At 38.4% G+C, this 23,807-nt stretch overlaps 1 protein-coding gene across 1 annotated transcript in view; it reads right to left on the bottom strand.

Annotated features, from left to right (window-relative positions):
• Positions 1-4,070: 4,070 nt before the first annotated feature.
• LOC126379460 (regulator of G-protein signaling 7) overlaps positions 4,071-23,807 on the bottom strand; it is a 187,503-nt gene continuing 167,766 nt past the window's right edge. Inside the window, exon 17 of the transcript XR_007568340.1 lies at positions 4,071-4,220. The gene's annotated coding sequence lies outside the window, so the exon portion shown is untranslated. The remainder of the gene's footprint in view (positions 4,221-23,807) is intronic.

A 23,807-nucleotide genomic window follows, 5' to 3' on the forward strand; every position in this document is an offset into this window, starting at 1 on the left:
AAGTAAGTGCGCAATACAAAGAAATGTCAAATAGCAATATCGCTTTCTTAGATGAATTGCTTCGAAGTGGTTTTAACCCCCCTAGTTTTCTTATACCATGCAATATACGTAGTATTATTCCTTATTTTATAATGTTTTTCACAGTAAGGCGACGCGACGGTGGTATTGACATATTTTATAAAGTTGTCCTGTTATTGGTTAAAACTGACAGCTCCTGTAAATTAATTGGTTCGCGCCCAACTGGGCACCCTCAGGCCTGTTGTCTTAAACGTTGTACCGGGTGAGAGCCTTCAGCGCTCCCCATTTGTCCGGCCAAGTAGTTAATGCCATCTGCGGCAAATCTACAATAAGTCACGTCAAAAAAAAAAAAAAAAAAAAAAAAAAATGTAAATTAATTGACATTTTAGCCAATCATAGGATAGGATTCTATCTGTCAAGTTAGAAACTGAGTTAAACGAACACGCCCCTGATTAAAAGAAAATTTCAATATTCTAACCTCAGAAATGACATTCCATTGGAGTTTTGGCGCCAAATCCCACACCGCTCGCCTGCGGCCTCGAATTACTTACTAACAAAAAATAAATAAAAAGGAATCAAACAAATGAGGCGCTGTTGCTGTTTTTTTTTTATTTATTTATTTGCGTGGAATCTTTATTATTGTATTGTGTACTCTTACACTTATATTAAGTTTGTGTTTGGGAACGCAGACGGCACGATAACAATTTTACATGCAGTCAGGTAGGTAGACTAATCACCTAACCTAACCTCAAACACCGTTACCGTAATCGGCGCCCAAAAGACGTAATATACGATTCTGACAACCCGATTACTCGGTGTCCCTTATCCTGTTAGTATCCGGTTAGTGGTTATTTAGAAGATATGAATGCACGGGATTGACTGTCTGGAACTGATATTACGTAGTCAAAATATTTTGTTTTAAAGAACGTCTAGGGCCCTGTGCCGAGGTTTTTCTTGCAGCTTCTTTTCCCCGGCAGATTGCAGAAGCAGCAATAGTTTTAGATGAATGAGACGTTCGTTATGTAAAAATTGGTCATTCAAAGTGTAATTATGTAAGCTACTGAATAAAGATATTTTTGAATTTGTATATAGGATCGGAATTCTGATTATACAAAAAATGTCTATAATTTGTAAAAAATTGTCGCCAAATATCAGAATATGGTGATCAATAAATAAAAAAATACCTATTCGACTTTTATTTGGATATGCAGTAATCCAGGAGAATATTTCAGTAAATGTTAACAGTCAATAAATTTTAGGTACCTAAGTATTTGCTCATAGTTACTAATTTATTTTAATCAGATTATTTTAGGGATTAGCTTTTGTTTATTTAACATTTAATCATAATATAGTTAAATGTTAAATAAACAAAAGTGAATATAGTTAATATATCCAAAAATAAAGATAAAAGATGCATATGTCTGTTATCCATGAAATTATAAGGTTACATTTTTACAGCGCCATCTATATTTTTTTCAGGAACGTAGCCTGGAAAGTCCCTCATTCACGGCAATAAAATCACTTAAGCTATCATACTGGTTATATATTGTATCTGTAAAGTCGGCGCTTTATGATCGCGTGCGATTTCGAAGAAGCCCTTTTCCGTTTATCCAGTCTTTATTTGAAAAAATCGAATGAATGAATGAAACGGACGTAATGGGTGATTGCTCCTTTATAATTTAGCCGTGTTATTAGCTTGTACTCACGAGTACATTCGGAAAAAAAAGAAAAAACGTCTCTTGGGAATTTGTCGACAAAAATGTATTACATGGCGAATTGTTGGGATTCTTCAGCGTATTTAGGCGGAAATAAATTCTATCCATTTGCCATTTCAGGCGCAGCGGTAAACGCGCCCGGTCTGCGATTGTTAAAGTTAAGCAACTTCCGCAAAGGCCGGTCATAGGATGGGTGACCACAAAAAAAAAGTTTTCTCATCGAGCTCCTCCGTGCTTCGGAAGGCACGTTAAGCCGTTGGTCCCGGCTGCATTAGCAGTCGTTAATAACCACCAATCCGCACTGGGCCCGCGTGGTGGTTGAAGGCCCGATCTCCCTATCCATCCATAGGGAAGGCCCGTGCCCCAGCAGTGGGGACGTTAATGGGCTGGTGATGAAATTCTATCCGGAGGTCCTGGGTTCGAATCCCGGTGGGGATTTAACACAGGAATCACTTTGTAATCCCAATCTAGGCTAAAATCATCATCCCCCTAGCATTATTCCGTTTTTCACAGGGTCCGTTTACCTAACGCTTACCTAAAGGTTGTGAGAAGCTGCAGTAGTTTTAGGCGGATGAGACGTTCGTTATGTAAAATTGACGAAGTGTAACTATGTTACCTACTGAATAAAGATATTTTTGAATTTGAATTTGTATTTAACCTGAAGATTTGACAGGTCCGGTTTTTTACGGAAGCGACTGCCTGTCTGACCTTCCAAACCGCGTAGGGAAAACCAGCCCAACACAATGTGTCTACACTCAGCGGGATCCCCTGTCTGGGAGACATAAGAGTGATGCAGAGAATTAGATCTGGATTTGTTCTACTGAATTATGCTGAAAACCGAATTTGTTCCGTTAAAAAAACGGAAATACAAAGTTTTCTAACCGACCTCCAGCCAGCGGGATATTTACCAAAGTTAAGTCTGATGAAGTATAAATTGGTATTAACTTTTAGATCTGTATTTATTCTGTTCAACAAAACAAAAAAAATACTTCTGCCGTCCTTACTTCAGCTACAATCAAGCTGCAATGAAACCTCCAGTCAGCGGACTTTTTCTCTCACAGCTTCAATTTGTACCTGATACATAGTTCACAGACAGGGGATCCCGCTGAGTGTAGACACATCCCAACACAGGTTAGGTCACATACCTCCGAAAATGTTTCGATGTGGCCTTTTTAACCCACTAGATCTCCCGATCGTCCGAAAATAAAATAATCAAATCAAATCAAATATACTTTATTGCACAGAACTAAAAATTCAACAATCAGACAAAACACATGAATACAGTACAATTTGGGCGGCCTTATTGCTCTAGAGCGATTTCTTCCAGGCAACCAACAAAAGGTCACAAACATAACTTGGATGCGGGATGGTGCAACAAAAAAATAAAAATAAAATAAAAATAAATAAATACCTAAAAGTAAAACTAAAGTTAATATAATAAATACTCTATACTATACGTACATATATTAATAAATACTCAATATAATGTAATCCATACATACTAAAAATATACCTAACCATAATCTGAGAAAACTATAATAATAAATAATAATAGACTATACACACATATACAATCTATCTAATCTGTATCTATCTTCATCTGTGTGAATCTGTTTTGTATGTTGTGTGCAATAAAGTATATTTGATTTGATTTGATTTGATACAAGACAAGCATTGAAATAAATAAAATACATCATACATAATAGTAATATCCTAAAAATATCCACATAAGGATTCAAAATGAGCTCGCAACTGGTTCTTGAAGCTCTGAAGAGAGTTAGCGACTCTGATGGAAGCAGGTAAGGAGTTCCATAAACGCACAGCTTGCACAGTAAAAGACTGGCCGTAGTAATCAGTTCGGTGGGTGGGAGCTACCAATTTTTTTTTTTTTTTTTGACTTATTGTAGATTTGCCGCAGATGGTATTAACTACTTGGCCGGACAAATGGGGAGCGCTGAAGGCTCTCACCCGGTACAACGTTTAAGACAACAGGCCTGAGGGTGCCCAGTTGGGCGCGAACCTCGGCTCAGGGCGTCGTCTGAGAGGAAAAATATTTGAAAGAATTAATCGACCCTAGTGGGTCGATAGCGATAAGCGCTGAATGAGGGAAATCGTCGACCACGCCGGCGGGGTCGGTATCGGGGTGGAGCTACCAATAGCATCCTAGTGCACGATCGAGGCAGCCGTTCGTGAACTTCTGTCCTCAAACTAAAACGCTCTTTTAGGTAAGCGGGAGTATTGGGATTATGGAGGATATTGAAAAGGAGTGAGGGGATAATAATCCTCCATTTTGCTTATTTTTTTTTAATTCTGGCCTATTATACCCCCACACATACATACATACATAAACTCACGCCTATTTCCCACCGGGGTAAGCAGAGACTATAGAATTCCATTTGCTTCGATCCTGACACACTTCTCTTGCTTCCTCCACATTCATCAATCGCTTCATACACGCACGCCGGTTCAGAGTAGATCGTATTGAACCTTTTCTAAGGACATCTCCAATTTGATCATCGTAAGTCCTTCTCGGTCTATCCCCACACGGTTTAAAAAAAACACAATGCCACCTACCTGTACGCAATAGGTAATAACTATTGTATTTAGTAATGCGCTGTTCCGTGAAATGTTCCCAAAGTGGCAATGTTACCGTTGTAAAAACTCTTTAATAGCCGGTGGTTGAGCGCTGGGTTCACGATCCGGAGGTCCCGGGTTCGATTCCCGGTGGGGACATATCGCAAATATTACTTTGTGGAGATTTTAAGAGGAGTATTTAAGAGCTGCGCTCTTGTCTGTGAAGTAATCGCCATTCCTCTCTTCTTCCCGCCAAAACCTTCAACCATTTCTTTTACTCTAGTCTTATCTGCCTGGAGGTTAGGAAATTTTTTTTTTACATAACGTTAAAAAAAAAGAATATTTTTTTTTTTGGGAACATTCCCCGGGCACGTCGCTTTTTGTGTTTATTCTTCCAAGTTGCCTCTAACCTGTGTCTTGCGGTCTTTTCCAAATCTTGATTTATTTATAGGCTCTTGTGTAAAAAACGTCTTTAAAAAGGTTACAATACATCGAGGGCATGTGAATTTTGTGTGAAATTCCTATTGATCATCATCCCCCCAGCAATATCCCGTTTATCACAGTGTCCGCTTACCTAACCTGACGATTTGACAGGTCCGGTTTTTTACAGCGACTGCCTGTCTGACCTTCCAACCCGCGACGGGAAAACCAGCCCAATACGGCGGGTTAAAAACGCTACATCGAAGCAATTCATCTAAGAAAGCAATATTGCTATTTGACATTTGTTTGCATTGCGCACTTGCCTGATCGGATTGCCTGAAAACTTCCCTGATGCTGACCAGTTTCGGAAGGTCTGGAAGCTTTCCCGGGGCCTAGAGACCGATTCGATCAATTTGACCTTACAAACGCACTAGCTGCCCCTACGATTTTTGAAACTTCCCCTCGATTTCTCTGGTCTGCCCAGACCAGAGAAATCGATCAGACCCTGACTTCCTTGACATGGGACCACCTTGGGAATATCTCCTTTCGAACAAAAAAATAATTATCAAAATCGGTTCATAAACGACGAAGTTATCCCCGAACAAACATAAAAAAATATATACGGTCGAATTGAGAACCTCCTTTTTGAAGTCGGTAAAAATTCAAGCTATCGCGCTTTGGAAGGCACCTAAGAATATTTAAGTTTTTTGTTTTAATAAAACGGGTGACGTATAAGGAATTATAACCTCAACTTTTAATGTAAGTGATGTAATATTGCTGTCTCGTTCTTTTTTCGAATTACGTAACCAACTTACACCTGTGATATGCGTTCAGCATGTTAAATCTGTGCGGGGGTGTATTATCAAATCAATGAGGGACTTTCGAGGCCACGTTCCTAAAATATGGCATATAGATGGCGCTGATTACCTATATTGTATTGGGTATATCATCATCATCATGGCTTTTCGGCGGGAAACGGGAACGGGACAGTTGCTTTCTTCATTGAGTAATCTAAATAATTAATACGAAGAGGTGTTTTGTGGTTAATGATCGCATTAAGTTAGTCGGAAGACATTCGCGAGTGTTATTATATCGGAGTATTCAATAAACAAAGTGTATCTGCCTATTTTCGCTTCGTGCCAACAAGCCGCTTCATAACTCGAAAGTTTTGTTTAAAAGACTTTTGAGTTAATTCGTTTGGGGTTCGGAGTAGGAGTCTACTCCGAGGGTGGGGGCTTAGGTTTCATCATCATCACCTTTCATCATTTCATTAATCATCAAGAAAAAAAATACGTCAGACATGGCTGTATGGGCATAGTTCCCTTTGCCTTACCCTTCGGGGAAAACCAGAACAAAAAAAATCATCATCAATTTAACAGCCACGCTCTTGTCGGTGTAGCATTTTCCATTCCAGTCTATCAAAGGCCAATTCCTTGACTTCCCTATAAGACACGACGTTAACCTTTTCTTTAATCTGTTCCATGTAAGCTCTTCTTGGTCTTCCCCTTCCTCTCTTTCCTTCTAGCTTCCCTTCTATGATGTTTTTAATAAATTCATCTTGTCTTATTGGGTATTTAATTATTCAAAAAAATAAAATAACGTCAGAAGCATACTTCAAAATAAAGGTGGACTTTGCTCATCCCTTTGAAATTATTCACAATTATAATTCCCAATTGGAGTAGCTCGAGGTGCATCTATCGCAAGATGAACTAAGTACCCCAGCATTCTGTTAGACCAGCGTGATAGGTGGTGAGCCGTATCGCCGTCGGTGATGGTCGAGCCAACTGTGGCAGTGATAATTACACTAAAGATAAATTAATAACTTGTTGGTGCTAGTCTGGTATATATATATCCTTCCAGCCGTATTCGGCCATGGCGACAAGTCTCCAATCTAGGAACGCCTAAGATGCGCTCTCATATGGCTGACGTAACCGATCTTAACAGTGAATGTACGGCCACATTCACTGCACGTCAGCACACCTCCAATATAATTATATGTTATGGCCGCAGGTGGTCGGGCCTTCAGCTCGTCGCGTTTCAAATCAAGCTCTTCCCGACGTTTCTGTTCAAAGCCATACACCTTGGTGTTCACAGTATGCCTCCATTGCGGCCGATCCTGGGCCAGTGGTGCTAATTCCTGTAAATACCATCTAATTTTATTTTAAGTTATATCTGTCATTTTCTTATCCGCCGAAAAGGAAAAGGACGGGTAATCGACTAGCATAAAATTTATGGAACACACGTCAATTTTAAGGACAAATCTAAAACAACCGTCTAAAAATTTTACATCAGTCAATAACCCGACACAGGTAAGTAGACAGCACGTCAAACGGATTGCATACCAGCGACGTACCTTTTGATTCGCCCGGGTTATTCATTCATTTACTCATTCTTCCTAAAATGAAGAGCTGTGAATTATTCGTCCCTTTCCTTTTCGACGGATATGAAAATGACGGATAACTTAAAATAAAATTAGGCGGTGTCTGCAGGAATCGGGGCCAATATCTCCCACCGCGATGGGGCCACGCCGCATCCTTTCATGTGGTGTGGCTAGTCTAGTACCGGGGTTCGAATCAGCGCCCCCCGTTTGAGAGGCAAGCCGGTTACACACAGGTCCACAGTGACTTGATCTTCTTCTTCTATCGTGTGGGTTGTGAGGTGGATTACCAACCCCATCAACCCTGGTGTCAGGGTTAATATTGAGCCGCCAAAGGCCCCTGACATGGCTCATGTAACTATTACTAACTTGCATCAGTAAGCTTATTATAAGATTAATGACTACCTAAATGATAAAAATGTCTGGTATTGAATGTGTTCCTCTAGTTATTAAATAACTTGTAATGTATATCCTCATTGGTTTTTAAAAGATGTGTTGCTGTTGCAGTTTCTTGTCATATCTTCTCCTCAGCCATAACACCTTGCGAAATGACGTAAATTCTAAAATGTTACATTGACCTTCAACAAGTTTATCCATGATAATTACGTTGAATAAATGATTCTAATTTCTGACTTCTGAGTAGTAACAGGGACCAACGGCTTAACGTGCCTTCCGAAGCACGGATCATCTTACTTTCGGACAATCAGGTGATCAGCCTGTAATGTCCTAACCAAACTGGGGATCAGAAAGTGATTTTCGTGATATGTCTCCACCGGGATTTGAACCCGGGACCTCCGGATCGTGAGCCGAAAGCTCAATCACTGAACCACGGAGACCGTTGATTGTTAAGGTGCTGTAAAGATTGTTATTTTTTTTAATCTTTTGTCTTGTTCACTTCTTTTCTAAGACCCTATAAGGTAAATATTTCTTCTTAAATCTCTGAAAACAACACATGTGATAAATAAAGTTTTTGCCCACTTTCCAAAGTCTTTTTATAATTACTTTTAAGTCTATTGTTACACAAATAACCGCCAGTAGTGCAATATACCTATAAACTGCCTACCTGCCGAACGAAGCATTTGGGTTCGGTTCAAGTTTAGTTTTGTTTATTGTATTGCCCCGTTAGGGTCTGTAGTTTTAGGATGACTAGAAAGATTTATAATCTGAAAGTTATTTTTTTTTACTAGGCCGAGCCCAAACATCTACACCAACCCGCAGCTGTGGAGCAGCGTGATGGAGTATGCTCCATACCCACTCCAATTGATTGAGGGGTTCTATGAGGAGCTCTGTGGCGCAGCGGTAAACGCGCTCGGTCTGCGATTGTTGTAGTTAAGCAACTTTCGCAAAGGCCGGTCATAGGATGGGTGACCACAAAAAAAGGTTTTCATCTCGAGCTCCTCCGTGCTTCGATAGGCACGTTAAGCCGTTGGTCCCGGCTGCATTAGCAGTCGTTAATAACCATCAATCCGCACTGGGCCCGCGTGGTGGTTTAAGGCCCGATCTCCCTATCCATCCATAGGGAAGGCCCGTGCCCCAGCAGTGGGGACGTTAATGGGCTGGTGATGATGATAGGCCGTTTATTTAAAAGTTTGATGAGAATAATTTTATTTATCTGAGCCATCTTAAGTCATGATTATTTGTTACAAAGTCAAACATACCTTTATTCGGATGGTAAAATAGTTACAATTTGAAACGTCATTTCTTATGCGCCTAAAACTGTTGCAGCTTTTTCTACCTGTATAGCTGAGATAAAGTAGCTGCAAGAAATAGGTAAAGTAGATACTATAGGTAGAGTGCTATAGGTAGTCTTCTTTTTATCGTGTGGGTTGTAAGGTGGAATACCAACCTCAACAAACCTGGTGTCAGGGTTATTACTGAGCCGCCAGAGGCCCCTGACACGGCTCATGTAGCGACTACATGCTTACATCAGTAAGTAGTAACCGGGACCAACGGCTTAACGTGCCTTCTGAAGCACGGATCATCTTACTTTCGGACAATCAGGTGATCAGCCTGTAATGTCCTAACCAAACTAGGGATCACAAAGCGATTTTTGTGATATGTCCCCAACGGGATTCGATCCAGGGGCCTCCGGATCGTGAGCCCAACGCTCAACCACTGGACCACGGAGGCCGTTATAGGTAGAGTAAATGAGGTAAAGTTATTTAGAAATATGTTGTAATAAAATTTCACTAATTTGGCTGCCTACTACTGGTTCCCAAGCGATTGTTCTCAAGCATACCTGTCTTCTTAGTAGCCACTATCATGCAGTAACCTTTTTTTACAAAGTTTCTATTTAACAACGATTTTAAAACTATCCAAAGGTTTTATTGTTTTTTTTACTTAGTAGATTTGCCACCGCATATGGCATTAATTACTTATCCGAACAAATGCTGAGCGCTGATGGCTCTCACCCGGTTCACACCAAACACTTCAGGACCCCGATATCGACCCCGCCGGCGTGGTCGACGTTTTCCCTCAATCAGCGCTTAGCGCTATCGACCGTCGATTAATTCTTTCAAATATTTTTCCTCTCAGACGACGCCCTGAGCCGCGGTTCGCGCCCAACTGGGCACCCTCAGGCCTGTTGTCTTAAACGTCGTTGAGAGCCTTCAGCGCTCCTTATTCTCTGGCCAAGTAGTTAATGCCATCTGCGGCAAATCTACAATAAGTCACGTCCAAAAAAAAAATATAATAAGACGCGTTAAAATAATGAGATAGAAAACATAAGTATTAATATTATTACTCTTTACTGCCAAACATCTTGTCTTGCAAGGGAGCGACAGTATTGGATTATCTCCACTAATAGCCTTGGTTGCCATTGATAAGGTGCTGTCAAGCGTGAAAGCTTTCAACGGGGCCACCCAGGACAAGCAGTATAGAAACCAATTACTTTTGAAAGTTTTAAACAATTTTAGATGTCTTAAAGTTGGAGATGTCCTTAGAAAAGGTTCAGTACGATCTACTCTGAACCGGCGTGCGTGTATGAATCGATTGATGAATGTGGAGGAAGCAAGAGAAGTGTGACAGGATCGATTACTCACGAAATCAGTAAATATTAACCGCGACCAATGGCTTAACGTGCCTTCCGAAGCACGGATCGTCTTACTTTCGGACAATCGGGTGATTTGAACCCGGGGCCTTCGGATCATGAGTCCAACGCTCCACCACTGGACCACGGAGGCCGTCGACCGGCCGTAAAGTAACTGATTTGACTAAATGGAAACTACCCAATTATCTTCTAATCACTTGTCGCTCTGCCCACCCTATTAGGGATTACGAACGTGAGTTTATGCAGGTGTACAATAATATTCATCTGCTGATTCGCATTTTACGACATAATTTTATAAATTATTGCTTTTTTCAATTCTCTACCTGTTTTGGAACGCTCGTCGATCGATTAACCGTGATGTCGAACAAACAGTTTTGAAAATAAAAAAAAATATTGCCCTTCTGGGTATGACCGAACGAGATTAAGTCCTTGTCCAGATGACGCGATTTACACACGTTGTCACACCACAGAGTACTTAACACTGTACGGACACAGACGCACATCTCTAAGCATGTAGGAATCTATAAAGTAATCAAATTCCTCTGTGGTATGAAAACGCGAGTAAATCGCACCTTCTGAACAATGTCTAAGGGTTTTGGCATACCTACTATTTCTTGTTAGTAGAAATGCGTAAAGAAATTGTCTCGGAATATTGTAGATTTGCTTCAGATTACATTGACTACTTGACCGCCCAAATGGGGAACGTTGAGGACTCTCACCCGGATAAAAGACCCAGAGTCCTAAAGCGGACGAGACATTTGTCTCAAGGATCTTTGTCTTTGAGAGAAAGTGACTCGAGTGGGCCGTTGACGGGAACGATAGGCGCTGAAAGATAAACGTCACCACGCTGGCAGGGTCTTAAAGTATCGTCAGGATTCAAGATTACTAAGGAATCCAATCTGAACACGATCAGAAATGTTACATAACTATCTCTAGGTAGAGCCCGCGCCACTTAAGATACCCCGCCCGCGGCCACGGCACTGCATAGAATTACATTAATAATTATTCCCTTTGTTCCCATAATCTGCAATAGTCCTACACGAACCGGGGATTGTCTTTGGGTGCACTCCCATAGTGCATACATGGATAATCGCCGGTTGGTGTCACACCATATTTTGATTAAACTGTCTAAAGGGGCCTCTACGTGTTGGCTTCGGCCCCATGCACGCCATCCAAAAGTCCGGGACTCCATAGGCCCGAGATATGGAAACGACATACATAATAAATACATAATATTTCCACAAAAAGCCAGCTTACTATGACTTATCAATTAGTTCCATTAAAATCCGCAGGGCTTCTGTCATGACGCGTACTCTACCACAGATTATAGTATAGTTACTATGTCATGTCCTGTATTCAAGCCCCAATAGTTTACTTTTTAAAGTTGGTATTTAAAGTACCTTTTCAAGGCACATTTTATTCAGTCCTATGTTTAAAAATGTATCCAATTAGAATTTTAATTCTAGACACAATGTAGTTAAAACAAGTTTTCCGTACAAAACAGTATTAAAACATTATCGCATGCGATACACAAACGAATGTTTACATATTCGCACACCCATACCATAAGCGACAGAATGAAATTACGCATAGCAACGGAACCAGTTTTCGAACGAATCAATATGGCGGTCCCGCCGAAATCAGCTGACCGCATGTGAAATTTATCCCGTAAAAAACCTTGTAAATACTACAACAATGTACTTTTTTCTACTCCTCTACTTTAATCTGGCATTTAAATAACCAAAAAGTCTAATATAAGTACATACATAATTAAACTCTTTGAAAAAGTGTACGCTCTATGGTCTATAAAAGCATTGTTTACAAAGTGTAACTGTACTATAATGTCGCCAAAAAAGCATTGTTGTTTTTTTTTTTTTTTGACCTGGAAACTGGCACCTTTACTTTGTTTGGTGCCATAGATATACTATAAAAAAAAGTATACATTTGCCGCCATTTTCCCGCGCGTTGGAAAATAAATTGGAAAATTTTTGTGTTTCGTTTAAAATTACGTCGTCGTAGAAAAAGTATTGTATGCAACGTTGTATAACTAGGTCAAAAAATGCTCGTGGCGTCTCTTATTGCGATGTTCGCCAAGGCTCACATCGCAACTCACGCCACTCGCATTTTTTGACCCTTCTTATACAACTGTTGCATAAAATACTATTAACACACATTGTCGTCTAAAACTCGACGTTTTAAATACGTTTTAGTATTTTAAACGAGATATAACAATAATGAACAATTATAAAACAGCTTTTTATTGTGATGCGGCTGTCACAGGTTTTGGCGCCAATCAGCTGTTTGGAACTTGGAACGGGTCCGACGAGGTATTTTATTATGCGACGATTCTCAAAAGCGATGCGTCTCGGGTTTTTGTTGGGCGAAACAGGTAAAAACAGTTAGGTATGTTTAAATAACTTATATTCTTTTTCTTTAAAATTTCTAGGCTGGGTAAGCTGGGTTGCTGCGTGAATAGGTATTATTTTAAACTAACGCACTAAACTAGAGATGCGAAGGATAGTGATTTAATCGATTATCGATTATTATTCGGTAAGGCTATTGAACCGGATATTCGACTGAACTATAATTTATTTTCGCGTTAGATCTGTGGTAAATCTTCACAGAGTGCGTGTTATGAAACCATCTAAGGAAGTATAACCACCTGCCTCTGTGAACGGCCTGTGGGGCTCCCGATCCGGAGGTCCCAGGTTCGAATCCTGGTGAGGACATATCACAAAAATCACTTTGTGATCCGTAGTATGTTTAGAACATTACAGGCTGATCACCTGATTGTCCGAAAGTAACATTATCCTTGCTTGGGAAGGCACGCTAAGCGGTTGGTCCCGGTTACTACTTACTCATGTAAGTGAGTAATCGTTACACGAGTCATGTCAGGGGCCTTTGGCGGCACAATAATAACCCTGACACCGGGGTGATGAGGTTGGTAAACTACCTCACAACCCACACGATAGAAGATATTATACATTATAATGGCATAAAGAAGATATATACATTATTATGGAAGAATATACGATAGAAGATATTATACATTATTATGGCTTTTTCATATTTTATATCATTTTATTGTATAATTTTATTTTATTTTAATTTTATTTTATTGTATCTTTTATTTTTGTATATGGGTTTTTTATGCCTGAAATAAATGACTTATTATTATTATTATTATTATAAACTACATAAGTACATAACATACTCGAAATAACGTCTACCTACATTCAACCCGTTCGTTGCATTACATTGTATTTATATTCTATTCTGTGTACAATAACCTGTTAAATAGGTAATAAATAAATAATAAACCTAAAAAGCGATCTGTTAGCTTTGGCTAGCTAGATCCTCTGAAGCGTTTTATGACTAATTGACTACCAGAAAAGTCGTTTCGAACTATTTGGAGTGCTTTCCATAGAAAGGTCTTAAAGTCCCTCTTCAATTTGCGGACAGCGGTGAAATAAATTGTTAAAACACAAATCTAAGCCTCCGTAGATCAGGCAGACGAAATAACCCATAGAAGTAATAACAAACACATTAGGACTGATTCTTTGGCGTGGTCGACGATTACCCTGTATATATTTACACGTGCCAGGAAACCTAGCATCTAGAGAAACCAGTTTTGTGTCAAAAATGTATATTTAATATATTTATATTCAATATATTCATTCAAAGTTACATTAAGTTAAAAAAGTGAAGTGGGCGATGCGCTGATCGTCTGTTATATACAGTCATAAAGTACATTATATTCATCTAAAGACGTCAAAAGTCTTCCCAATCTTACATCCACAACAACACAACCGCACAAATCGAAGTGTTAAAGTACATAGAGCAATTTGACATTCAAACCGGGTTCTGAAGGACACCTATATAGAAATATTCTGAAAAATCCAAACAAAACGATAGAAAGCACAAATTCCCAATAATTCACAATACAGGGCGCCTTAAAAATAAAAATGGCAGTCGAAAATCAGCTGAGCGCTCCCGCCTTTTTTGACAGGTTTATTTTTTTCGCCGTCGCGTCATTATGAGACCAGGGAACCGGCTTTGTACCGCCGGCATGCCTTCTAAGAACCAATATTTTTTTGCGTTTGCAGCAGGTAGGATTGCAAAGAGGTTTTATATTATGTTTCCGGATGTTTGGTAAGAGTGAAATGTTGGTCTATGTTTGTCGTATTGCTGGACAAAAGTGGCTTCTGCCTTTCAAGTGAGCAAGGTACTCAGAAGTACTCATATTCCCGGTGGGCTAGGCCAAAGACCATTAAGTTGAATATCAGCTTCCGTGGTTCTGTGGTCAGAGCGTTGGGTTCGCGATCCGGAGGTCCCGGGTTCGATCGATGCTCTGACAATATCCTCAAAAATAACATGATGCAAATGGTATTTTTTGACTGTGCTTATACCGATGGTGTTAATATGGAATTCCTACCAAAAGCACACACAGACAGACAAATTCGTTTAAAGTTCTACAAGATAATAATATTGCGCCTGTGTAACAAATGTTTCCAAACCGAGGTTCGAACCCAGAACCTTTTTCACAGCAGGCAGGCACATTATTGACATTGTTAATAATTAAACGGATTGGCGGCATGAAAATAACGAGAGAAGACACTTGTATCAGAAAGTATACCAGTAATATTTTTAAAGTACAGAGGATGTATGTAATACCAACATTAGGTACGGTCACGAGTACTAATATGTACTTCTCTCTCTATTTAAGAGCTGCGCTCTTGTCGGTGGAGTAATCGCCATTCCTCTCTTCTTCCCGCCAAAACCTTCACCTCCCGATACGACACGACCTGCACCTTCTCTTTTATTTGTTTCATAAATGTTATCGTAGGTCTACCCCTTCCTCTCTTCCCTTCAATTTTTCCTTCTAAAATGTTTGTTATAAATGAATCGTGTCGTATCAGGTGGCCAATCATATTTCCTCTCCGGTTCTCTATAGTCTTCAATACGGTTCTATTTTCTTCAACTCTTTCCAGCACTTTTTCATTTGACACCATTTCAGTCCAGCTTATACCCTCCATCCTTCGCCAAATATGTACTTATACACTTTGAAACCATGTCACATTAACTGTTTGACAAATTAAACCGTAAATCTCATTAAATGTCAAATATGATAGTGCGACAGGGTTCTAAAGTGGGTACATGATATTGCTCATGACTGTACTAGCTTACTACTCAGCTTAGGTGAGACCTATTTTTGTAAACCTAACTAGACAATAAGCGCTTTTGCATTGATTTTGATTTTTAAGTAGCTATAAAAATACCTCAAGTGTACAAAAACAAAGCAATTAAGGGTTAACCCTAAATAACCTAATGTTTTTAATTGAGAACGGACGCCGAATGTGTCGCAAATAAAATAAAATGTCTTATTTTTGGGTCAAAAATTGAGCCATTTTGATAAAAATATTTTTACTTTAATATTATGACTATTATGTCACCTGTAAAGCACCTTCTCGTTAACCATCCAAGTTTAAAACTTTGTGCCACACAAAATAAAAGTCAAATTAGCGTAAAAACTAATTCCCGCGCTTTTGTTAAGGTCATTATCGGTCAACGAACAGGTATTTTGTCAATTGATAAATACATTTTCAACTTTATGCCTTACATAATAAAGCTTATTTTAATGCTAAAGCAGCCTAGTTCTCACGATCTCAACTAGATTCTATGACGTAGAAATAGATGTTCATAAAATATTACATTGAACTTAAAAACTGTTAAGTTAAAGTTGAAAATGTAATGAAAAGTGCAATGTTTACTTTCGCGCGCATTTTGAAGGTTACGCATTCATTGTTCTTTCACGATTGTTATCAGGACATTCATGTTTCATAGATACATAAATTCATGGCCGTAATGCCTAATGGGTTGGGCAGAGCCGTAAATTACCAGACGAAAATTTGCAGCCACATTGATATGAAGCTCTAAGATGGGTAGGTAGGTAGGTACAGTGATGTTGTGACGTCTTCTAAACACATCATCCTGGCTGGCAAGCGTGTGATTATAAAAGTTAATCTTTTAATGACGTCTAGAGACGAGAAGGATTTAGTTTAAGGCGCTGCACGTTTATCACAATATGGATTGCTGCGGACTTTTATAAATACTCTTAAAGCCCTTTACGGGATACGGGTGAAGACCTCCACAGTTGCTGAGGCGGAGATGGGAGCCATTGGTACGGCAAAGACCTGACAGGAGGGCAGTAGTTGCAGCTTTTACTGGGATTCGTTACTCATGGCAATAAATATTACAAATGGAATATAGATTACTTATTATTTCCTGTTTTGTCTGATTTGCTTACGTTAATATTGTTTAATAAATAATTTTCTATTGTTTTTTAAAGTATTTTCTAGATTTTATTTTAGGCTAACTTATTATAGACGGCGATACGACTCACCACCACGTTGGTCTAACATAAAGCTCGGTGAGGTGTGGGTACTTAGTTCATCTTGTGATGGATGTACGGCCACGAGCATTAATATGTATATACTTTGGTACCATGTCACATTAACTTTTTTGACAAATTGAACTGTAAGTCTCACTAAATGTCAAATATGTTAGTGCGACAGAGTCCTAAAGTGGGTACATTATATTGCTCGTGACTGTACTAATACCCCAATTGGGATATATATATATAGTTGTAAGCTTATGGTATGTTATTCAACGCCGATTAAACAGTGCATCTCTACTTAGGTACCATCCTTTCTTCACAGTACATATCTGTGAATATCTATTTTTGTCTTATTTGGTGTTCCTGAGGAAACCACATAATAGTTTGCACAAATAGACGCATCCTGTGAATTCTGTTCTCGTTTACCAAGTAATGTATGTTTAGCATGGTTAGTCTTTTTCTTGGTATCGGGTGAGAGCCCTTAGCGCTCCTCAGTTTCCTGGCCTAGTAGTTAACTTTATTCGCGATAAATCAGGTAAAAAAAATGTATAAGTATTTTGGTTGGTTTTGATAGTCTCAATGAACTTATAGCCAAAGAAATCCGATTCTATTTCTGACCTCTATCTAATACAGATAATTGTCAACATTTCAAACTTGTAAAAGTATAGAAATTAAAATAACTGATTTGATTTTTTTTTTACCTAAATAAACTTTTTTATTATTTATTATTATTATAATAAAATTCTTATTGAAAATTCTAGATTAAGTAAATTAAATTCATCTTTTTTGGGGTTATGTATACGTTTTTACAATAAAATACGAGATACTATTTTCAATTCGTCAGAAAATAAATTTAAAGCTCATGTGAAGCTTACTTTATGTAAAAAAGCTTATTATAAGATTAACGACTACTTCTGATTCCGATTCTATAACTGTTAAAAAAAATAATGTTGTCAATTACATTTCTCGAGTTCAAAATCAAAATCGATTAAAATTATCGACTATTTCAATAAAAAGTAACCGCATCTAGCACTGGCCATTTGTTAGCAAGTTGGCGGGAGCGTTCGGAATTCCAGATTTGAAATCCCAACGCCCGCAACGGTATCGTAACCGACGAGCGTTTCGCGCGCTTTTGCACGGAGATAACTTTCTTAGTCTTTGATGCGCGACTCGCAAATTATTATGATTACTAAATAGCCACTTGATGAAACGTGCGGCGTACTTACGAGGCAGTATCTGTCGGGGTTGGCAGAGTCACAAGTAATCAGAAGACCCCCTTGCTGCCACTGTTGATACGAAGCCCTAAGACGGACAATAGTTCAACGGTTTGGTAATATCCCAACGGAAAAACATTGAGCGTATCTCTACAAAAAAAAAATGTTCTTCATGAAAAGACGATTTTATATTATATTAAAAGTATAGATTATTATATTATTTTAGTTTTGTCCTATTATCTATCAAAATCCCTTACGGCTCACCATCCATCTCACGTTGGTTAGTCTAATAGAAAGCGCGATGACGCGTGGGGTAACTACCTACTGACTATCTCGATTGCAATTAGGATATTCTTTTGTGTTATTTTATAATTTATCACCATTTCGGAACTAATGGTCACACTGTAACAACCCGACAAATTTGAAGACGCTCTTGTGGCTAAGATAAAACGGCACAATGCGCAATAACTAGGTACCAGTACTTAGGTGACTTACCAGTGAAAATATGCCCCAGATGATAAGCAAGTAAACAGCATGAAGTATTCTAAATTCTAGGCTTAATCAACGCCTTTTTGCCGTCCACATTACCAGCAAAGTAAGATAGGAGGTATTATTCAAAACTTCACTATGTATAAGGTTCTTTTTGGTTCAAACTGTCAAGGACCTTTCAATCAACCTTTTTTTTCTATGGACGAGTATCAACTATCATATTAAAAAGTAATAATATTGTACCAAGTCGCAGAAAGAATAAGGTTCTTTTTTGTATAAAATTAAAAACGTCCACTAAGGAGTCTAAGAGATAAGGTTTTTTCATGGACGTAACAGATAAATAGCGGACTATTAGTTTTTTTTTACTGCGAATCAGGTGTTTTTTCGCTGTAACGAAATAGTTTTCGAAATTCTTCGTTGTGGTCGAACTTTTTTGCGGTCGGTTGATCAGTTTTGATTTGCGAATTTTTGTCAGTCAGCTGTTTTAAAAAGTAAATTAGAGATGCCACCTTACAGATTTAAAAACTACCAAATTGATTTAATTTGGAATTTTTAATAAAATATTTGGATTTTTATTACATACATTAATTACTTATTTAAGACCACATTTAGGTATTTCTTACAGTGACAGTAATCACTGATTCTGCAACCGTTCTCCTACGACCGATTCGCCATTGAACTATTTGTCGACAACGGAATTCTAACTCTTATGCCAGGTTTTTGTTTGCAGTTTCATACAAAACACCGCACCCCGGTAGCACTCTTGTCCTGTTTTCCGGACTATGTGTGCATTAACCATTTACTTAAAGCTTCCTAAATTGGATATTCAACTGGGTTATAACTAAATTATAAAATGCTAAACTAAAAATAGAAGCCAGTCAAAGATGATCAAAAAGCAATCTCATTTTTCTTTTTGATTTATTTTAATCATGAAATAAGTAACAATGTGTACGACGTTTGACCACTTACATTGATGTCGCCATACCGCAGTATTTCCATACAAATTCCGCACAAAATTTTCGTTTCCACGGCTACTAGCCTATTTCATTATACTTCTACAGTTCCATCATTCGAAAAACCACACAAATGATTGTCCTGGCAACAAACTTTTTGGCATTGACAACAAATGCCCCTCTAGGGAAGCTCAAAGCTCACCGTAACTTTCAAAGAATTATTTTCATAAATACATTTGTATGGGATTATTGTTGAAAGACATTCATAATAATAGTAACAAAATATTCCTTTTGTTTCTTTGTCTTTGTTTATTGTTTTTAAAGGTTTTATGGCTTCTTAGAGAGATTATTAAATCATAATAGGTATTGTCATATTAAGTATAAACAGTTGGGTATTGTTTCACATGCTACTGATTTTCCAGCAGTAAGATTAGGCATAATTATAACCACACAATTTCTGAGCTCAGTTACTGAAGCGCCAATTTGGTTTTCTTTAGGTTCGAATTTAGCCACAATCTTAGTCTTAATTGAAATATTTGTTTTCTTGTAGTTACAGAGTTGGTTTCTCGATCTGGAGGTTCCAGGTTCCATACTTATCACAAAAATGACTTTGTGATCCCTAGTTTGGTAAGAACATTGCAGACTTAGGCATTTCACTAAAGCCACACATCCTGAGTTGGTTTCTCAGAAACGCTAATGACCTTTTCTGATACTTACAATAACACAATAACTTATTTAAAATATAATTTGAACCTGCGATATTTTTTATGCTTTTCTTGTAATATCGCTTTTAGATGAATTGTTTTGATGGGGCCTTTTTAGATACCCTTCTCAAAGAGCCTGCAATGAACCTTCGAAAGAAAATAACGTTATTTTAAATAGTTGTCCTCGAACGTTGTTTGGTATACGACTATTTATAGCACGCCTTCAACGGCAGGAAATGCCGCGCTTTATGGCTATAGCGGTTACAAAGGATTTTGAGAAATCGTAGGTACTTAGGTACTTTACACTTGAATGATGGCTAGCTACTTGTTATGTGGGTACATATTTGTAGTTTTATCTTTTGCTTATTTTGAAGATATTCTTGTAACTTGTTCTCTCTGTCTTGTATTAAACCAGTGAACGCATCGGACGCATTTTTTATTTATCACACTACTTCAATGCGTTCGTCAGATTTTGGTCTGTAAGGGTACCTGTTACAGCAAAGGGCTTAGACAAAATGTCTTTGGGCGAATTTCTTCTCTCGCTGCTAAGATCTAGAGTGAAAGCAATTATTTTATTAAAATATATTTTTAAGGATTTTGTTTATTATTGTTTGTTACCTTTCTATGATCCGTCTTCTTCGCTCGAGTGTCTAGTAAGATCAATGGCCGACCCCTTCAACTCTAGTGTCAGGGTTGCTATTGAGCCGCCATAGTAGGTCCCCGATATGGCTCATGTAACGACTATAATTATATACTTACGTTAGTAAGTAGTAACCGGGACCAACGGCTTATCGTGCCCTCTGAAACACGAATCATCTTACTTTGAACAATAACCAAATCAGGGATCAGTGATTTTTTGATATATCCCCACCGAGATTCGAACTAGGAATCTCCGTATCGTGAGTCCAACGCTCAACTACCGACGGAGGTCGTTACCATATCTGATGCTGTTCGGTATCTGGGGAGTTTAAAAAGCAATTCACCTAAAAAAGCAATACTTATTTCTATTTGACACTGTGCACTTTTATAAGTGTCAAATTGCAACATAGCTCTTTAGATGAATAGCTTCGATTTGGCGTTTGCATTCCCCTGGTGAGCAAGTGTAAATAAAAATACTGCAATTTCATGAATGGACGCGTCGGTATTTGCATAAAGAAAGCTTTTTACGATCATGTGTTGTTATCTTGGCCGTTACAATGTTGGTAACGTCACAGTGCACTATCGGGAGCACTTGACTGATAATGATAACCCTGGTCTCACGGTCTCAACGGTCGCGGTTTTAGTATGTCATGAAATACATTAGGCACATGAAATTATCATTCATAATTTTCACATAACGTAAGGTCACGAGTATCCCAATTGGGGTAGTCAGTACATCCATCGCAAAATGAACTAAGTACCCACACCTCACTGAGCTTTCTGTTAGACCAACGTGATAGGTGAGCCGTATCGCCGTCTATAATGGTCGAGCCGACTGTGTTAGTGAAAACTGCGCTTAAGATAAATTAATAACTCATTGATTGGTTGTCGATGCCGGGGCTCGAACCGTTTTGAGAAGCAAGCCCGTGAACTGCAGGATTTTTCATAATTTTCATAAAATGACATAATGTTTGGATCAATCGGTGTCACATGGTTTCTGGGATTTGTGTCCTGTTACTCCGGTTTACAAGGCGACAGAATTGGCATTGTAACAACACATCGGAGGCCACAATTTCGCCATGCATATAATCGTGCCCGATTAATAACGTAATATAATAATGCTTACATTTACAAAGACAGCAGACATATAGGCTTTTATCTATTTAAGCCTTTATGATAATATTTCTAGCATTGCGGCAAAGAAATTCAAATCAAGTGGGGATAACGAATAACCACAGGAAGTTTGATAAGAAAAAATAAACACAAGCTGCTAGTGATGTGGCTTCGTGTGACTGTGAGTCAATCGAGTCCTACTCATAAAACAGTAACGGAAATTATTCTTAAACGTTCGTTGCCTTGAGCCTTGGACGAACATTCTGATGATTTTAAGGTTAAAATGATAAAATAAAATGTAGCCATTAATTGGCAACACCTCGCGTGTATTAATAAATTACAACCACGTTGATAATCTTTACTCGTTGCTTTCTTCCCTCGGTGAACAATTACTATTATAATATTTATTTAGGTACAATGGGTACAACCGTATTCTACTCTTTTAGGAGTCGCCGTCGCGCGTCGCCGGACACTCGAATCTTTCTCCACTCGACTCAGCCTCAGCTGAGAATTTAGGTTTTTAAGTTGACATTTACATCAACTTAAAAACCAAAATAATTATTGCTAACAATATAATAGGAAATTAATGACGTCATGCCTTGCTGGAGTAAATTCGAGATTACCGATTTTCAGATGAGTTTGAGGTTCCACTAAGGCCGCCGCCTCAAAGATCAAATTAATATCTTAAAATACTAGGGTTAGTGTTTTCTTCAACGTAACAGTTACATCACTACTTGATATCCGACTATCCGACTAGAGATGGACAAGTTAAGTCTACAGAACCTGTTACCATCGAAGGTCGTTACATAACTATCCGACATGTTTTTTTTATTGACACTTGGGAAGAAGGCAATGGTTTGAACTTTGGAGAAGCCTTCTATCCGATTGCTTCTTTTCAACGATTGTTTTATTTTCTACACATTATTATTTTTATTTTGCATTAAATTATCGATGCCCATTAATGGATTCAAATCACGAGTTGCCATCTAAAGTTGAAAAAACTACTAAAAAATGTTTTTTCTCCTCGTCTCGTATTGCCAATAAGAATAAAAAAACTGCCAATAAGTTTGTCTTGTCTAGCTATAAAATTAATAATTTACATTGCTTTATTTATGACTTAGATCAGCTGTTTAATTTGCATCTCTTAAGTTCCGAGAAACTTCACATATATCTATTAATAATTAATATATTTTTTCGTATTCCTTTGCTTCTATACCAGACTGGGAGCAAATAAAAGAAGCGTTCGCGTTCAGCTGCTTATCTTCCCGGGCATGTCGTTAAAACCGACAGAGGAATCATGACCTTCGTAACGGTTATTTGGACGATAGGGTGATCACCTGATTGTATACGGTTCATCAGTCCATCTTAGGACTCTTTACCAAAAGTGGCTGCAAGTTATCTCTAGACTACTTTTGTCTCTGTCGAAGTTGATAAGCCACATTGACACCCTGGACACTTCATACAAAAAGCCTCGATTTACCCAGACACTACACTACTGTGTGTGTGAAGTCTGACGCCCATACTATTGAAGACTAAGTAAGACCAAGGGGGGTGAGGTAAACCTAGCTCAGCCGTTGGTGGGGAGCGAAGAGTGGCCGTTCTATACGTAGTGTTATTCCTTATTCTATACTTATAGTAATAACCACGTATACGCCTAATGTGATTTTCTTCAACAAAACCTCGATTTCTTATAAAGAATTTCGATCTGGGTTAAAATTTATACTACAGTTGACCTCAACTGAATATTTTTCAATAAACAGACAGATACAAGTACACAACACTATATCGTCGCGTTATAGTGAAACCATCGCGTTTTCGATAACTCATATTCGGATGCTCTCGCAATAGAAAAGCTGGTTTCAATTACCTAATTGAGATTGGATGAGAGCATCCGAATATGAGTTAATAATTACCTAATTGAAACCAGCTTTTCTATTGCGAGAGCATCCGAATATGAGTTATCGAAAACGCGATGGTTTCACTATAACGCGACGATATAGTGTTGTGTACTTGTATCTGTCTGTTTATTGAATTATTCGACCTGGTATTCCCCTTATTCGTCTTCGTTTAAAAGTTTTATTTCCTAGTAAACTAACGTGCGTTTCGGTTATTTATCGGATGGGTGAACGCTTACTGGCAGTTGAA

The sequence above is a fragment of the Pectinophora gossypiella genome, chromosome 29 (genome assembly GCF_024362695.1).
Source record: "Pectinophora gossypiella chromosome 29, ilPecGoss1.1, whole genome shotgun sequence".
NCBI lineage: Eukaryota > Metazoa > Arthropoda > Insecta > Lepidoptera > Gelechiidae > Pectinophora > Pectinophora gossypiella.